This window comes from Arachis ipaensis, chromosome B10, assembly GCF_000816755.2.
Source record: "Arachis ipaensis cultivar K30076 chromosome B10, Araip1.1, whole genome shotgun sequence".
NCBI lineage: Eukaryota > Viridiplantae > Streptophyta > Magnoliopsida > Fabales > Fabaceae > Arachis > Arachis ipaensis.
The window spans coordinates 11,553,263-11,558,323 of record NC_029794.2 but is presented as its reverse complement, the minus strand read 5'-3'; positions in this window follow the sequence as shown (position 1 = coordinate 11,558,323).

Below are 5,061 nucleotides of genomic sequence, written 5' to 3'. Positions count from 1 at the left end.
GTGTGTGTGTTTTGTTTATTTTTTTTTTTTTGGTGACTCGGTGTGTTGTGTATCTAGGATTTGGGATTGGGATACCTAAAATTGAGGGTGTGTAATCTATTGACCGAAAAAAAAATCAGAATTCATCAAATTAATAAATAAAAAGTACATATTTTTTTTAATATATTCATTCTCTCTTCACAACAAGTACTCTCTTTTCTATGCTCAAACCATATGCACTCATTTCACCTCCCAAATATGCTTTGTTTATTACTATTTTTAGTGTAATAGGTAGTGCAAGAAATTTTTTTTAAGAATTGTATTCCAATATAAGTTAATTTTCTTTTAGTCGGATTTAGATAAAGAAAACATTTCGGTCGGCCCGTATCTTAAACGATTCGGGTCGACAGACATGATTCCTGGACAGTTTTAGAAGAAGAAAGACATTATTTGATAAAACTAATTTTATTTGCTTTTAATAAGAGAAAAGGACAAATTGGTCTTTGACCTTTTGGTCGTATAGAAATCCAAGAGGGCAATACCATGTCAAATATACAGAGGACATAATTTGGAGTTAAGTTTTAAAGTAGTCTCTGAAGTTGCACTCGAGTCTTAAAGTAATCCCTGAAGTTAATAATTATCCAAATTTATCCTCAAAGTTGCACTCCGGGACTCATAGTAGTCCCTGAGACACTTTCCGTTCATCAGAACCATGAAACGACGTTGTTTTGCAAAAAAAGAAAAAAAAAAGAAAAAAGAGGCGTAGAAAAACGTCCCCTCCCAGTTCCTAATCCGTTCCCTTCCCCTTCCCCATCCTCAACCCATCCCCTTTCTCTCCCCCAACGCTTCCCCTTCCCTTTCTGTTTTTCCAACCTGACGCCCTTCTCATTCCCCTTCCTCTTCTGCTTCCCCAACTTGAGGTCTTTTCCCTTCTCCTTCTCCTTCCCAACCTGATGCCCTCCCCCTCCCCAACCATACTCTCACACTCACAAGATCTCTCGTCAACCCTCGCTGTTGCCACCTCTTGTCGGCCTCCGTTTCAGTGCCGCGCCGCTCATCTCCCATCTCAACCGAGTCTCTCACACTCAAACACAGTAGAGGCAGAGGTACAAAGCATCAACCTTCTCTGTCATCGTTGCGCCGCTCGCCATCCTTCGTCTTGTTGCCGTGCCGCTCGCCAGCCTCCATCTCTGCTCTGTCTCCCTCTGCCTCCCTCTTCTCTTCTCTGGCACGGTTCTCTCTCTCAGCCATGATGATTTTTTTTATTTTTTTAGTTATTCAATTATTATTCTTTAATGTTCTAGGTGGTTGTTGCTCCTGATACTGTTTTAATATAACAATGGTTAATTTTAGTTGTTTTCTATTCTGTAATTATTATTGATTTTTTTATTGTTGCTATTTTTTGTACTTGTTGCTGTTTAGGTTGATTGATACTTGCTATTTAAGTTGATTGATCTTTTCTTATTAATGCTGATTTTTTTTGTGATATTTTGTATTGTTGGTTTTTATTTTTGTGATCTGTTAAAGAAGAAGAAGAAAAAGAATAGAGTTGAAGAGTTGAAGAAGAAGGTGATTGTTGTTTTTTTTTTTAAATATAAAATGACGACGTTTTTCTACGCTTCTTTTTTTTTTCGAAACGACGTCGTTTCAAGGTTTTGATGAATGGAAAATGTCTCAAAGACTACTATAAGTCCCGGAGTACAACTTTGAGTCTGAATAAGGAGACATGAATAAGGAGACAGGAATCTTGATAGGAGGAATGCAGGGGGTTTTGGCTGAGGCTGAAGACCCAAAGGTGAATGGTGTTCTTAGGAGATATTTTTTAAGGATTAGAGTCAGTATCAATATAACCAAGGCCTTGCCTACTGGCTTCTGGTTAGAAAGAGAAGAGATGCCACCATTATGGGTTTTCTTCAAATATGAGAGGCTGCCAGATAGTTACTGCTTTAATTGTAGAATATTAGGGCATGAGAAAAAAATATGCAAGAATCCAACAGTTATGGCATGCTGGGACCCAACAAAGAGGAAGTACTCACCAGGACTAGGAGTCAGCCAAGTTCGACTAGTTTCAGCCATGGGAGGAGAAAGTTCAAAACAACAGGGATGGAGGGAAGAGAAGGAAGATCAGGCGCGTGTTCCACAAAGTCTTGGAAGAGAGAGTGATGAGGAATGAAACACAGAAGAAAGCCAGATTAGGGCTGAACAAGGTCTGCAGCAGAAATTCAGGGAAGAAAGCGTCTGGAAAAACCAACCAAGGAGAGAATAAGAGATGACCGAAGCAGGGGAGCAGGTGGGAGAAGTACGAAAAATCCTTGATTTTCAGGGATATGAGGATATGCAGCGTGATTTAAGGGCAGCTCACAAGTTTAAAAATCTTATTAGGGAGATAAGAGAGTGGAATAATGAATGGGCTTACATCAAACAGGCCCAAAAGGGAGAAAATGGGAAGGAAGCTCAGGAAGTGGGTATCCATGGGTAGAAAAAGGATGTTGGGCCCAATATTTTGGCAGATCAAACACAAGTGTGGAATAGAAGAGAAAACAGTTTCGAGATAGATGGGAGGGCTGGAAAAAACACAAATAAACTAAAAGAAGGTAGGCTGACTCTTTATGCAATAGAAGAGGGGGAAGTCAACAGCTACAAAAAAGAAGATTGGAAGTATGCCCATAAAAAAGAAGGAGAAAAGGAAACTATAGGCCAGCAACTAAAAAGACTCATGACAGCCAAGGAGAAGAAAAAACAGGAAAATATTGATAGGGAATGGATAAACGAGGATCAAGGAAGGATAAAAAGAGATGATGGAGAAGAAATATTCAAGAAGATTTCCATGGAAGTACATAGGAGAGAAAAGACATTTGTGGAGCAGCAGAAAAATAGGGGTGATAACGCCTACTATGTAGAACTAGCAAGTAATGAAGATGAAGATGAAGACAATGGAAAGAAAGCTCCTACCGAATGGGAGACACAACTAGCAAAAAAGATGGAATTGGAGCTGAGTTTGAAAAGGAAAAGAGAGAATAAACAGGTGCTAATGCTTACAAATGAGGAATGGAAGGAGGATCAAGAGGCCAGAATGCCTAAGAAGATAAAGAACAACAACAATACACTGGAAAGAGGGGAGTATGACTTATCTCTGAATGCTTCTGGTCAGTTTAGGGGATTACAAATGGCTGAGGAGGCGGGCCTTAGCATGCCCCACCCTCAGCCATGAGTATCATTAGCTGGAATTGTCGGGGAATTGCGGCTGCCCCGACAATATCCGAATTATATAATCTATGTAAAAAAGTTAAGCCGTTCATAGTGTTTCTTATGGAAACTAGGGCTAGGTGATGCGTGAGCATCTTGTCTATCTTTTCCTAGTGAATTTGCATCTAAATTGTTGAATTTAATTAAGAATTAATTATATTTTAGCCACTATGGATGCTATTTCGAGTTTTGTACAATACTGTTTATTTTAGGTAGCATTTGGCGGAATTTGATGGAGTTTCTGCAGAGAAAGAGAAGAAGCCAAGGAGATGACCAGCGAATACCGACGCGGACGCATGGCTCACGCGACCGCGCGGAATGGAGGAAATCACAATGACGCGATCGCGTGCATGACGCGATTGCGTGAACTGGAATCTGCACAAATGACGCGAACGCGTGGACGACGCGGACGCGTCACATCCGCCACGTGCAAAAAATGCAGAAAAACGCTGGGGGCGATTTCTGGGCTGTTTTAACTCAATTTTCATCCCAGAAAACACAGATTAGAAGCTGCAGAATGGACAGAACAAGTGGTCCCCACCCATCAACTGAAGATCTGTTAATTAATTCAAATTTAAATTCAAATCTTAAATTAGGAAAAGATATTATTTTAAGTTTAATTTTAAATATTAGATTTTAAATTTATTAGGATTAGTTATAAAAAGGAATCTGATGCCATCAGATTGCAAGGGGGTACATTCTTACCTGAATCCTTATTTTCTCTTTTCCATGAGCAACTAAACCTCCACTGTTAAGGTTAGGAGCTCTGTCTATTATATGGATTGATAGTATTATTTTTTTTTATTTTAATTCATGTTTTGATTTATATTTCAATAATTATTTTCGTTCTTTATTTTATGAATTTGGGTGGAACGGAAGTATGACCCATGTTCTATTTGAGTTCTTGTAAAACTTGGAAAAGCTCTTTACTTGAACAATAGCTTGAAAACACATTATCCTGAATTTCTAATTGTTTGTATTTAACGGGATACGTGACATATAATCCCTTTATCTTTGAATAATTAGGATTCTTGTGGCATATAAACTAGGATTTGATCATCACCCTCTAATTGGAATTAATTGACCAAGGAATTGGCAGTTGATGAATTTTAGAGGAGACTAGGAAGGTTTAAGGAATTAGGGTCTAGTCATAAATAGTTTGCCATGAATTAAATCTTGCATAATTAAAATAGTTAATAAGAAAAGTCAATCCAGAAAATAGATAACTCTGAACCCTTAACTATTTTCTTCATATATTATTCCCATCTTAATTACTTGCCCTTCTTTAATATTTTTGATATTGTTTAATGTCTTTTATATTGCATCTCAACACCAATTTTTGTTTGTCTAACTAAGTCTATTAAACACTATTGTTGCTTAGTCCATCAATCCTCGTGGGATCGACCCTTACTCACGTAAGGTATTACTTGGTACGACCCGGTGCACTTGCCGGTTAGTAAGTGTGGTTGTAAAAATACCGCACCAAGTTTTTGGCGCCGTTGCCGGGGATTGACTGTGATTAACAACTATTAGTTATTTGATTGCTTAGATTAGGCGTTTTAATTTTAATTAGTTCTATTTTATTATTATTAATTTTTATTTTTTATTTTTTTATTTTATTTCCCGTACATTTTGTTCGTCCCCCTGTTTCCCTACGTCCTTTTGCTTTGATCTTTCTTTCTTTTTTTCCTTAGTTCGTTTTTATTTGTATATTTTATTATTTCATTTTTATTTCTTTCTATTTTTACTTTCTTTTATTTTTGTTTTTTGTTTTCTTCCACTATTTTATTTTTTCTTTCTACATTTTATTAGTTTTATTTTATTTTTATCTCTAAA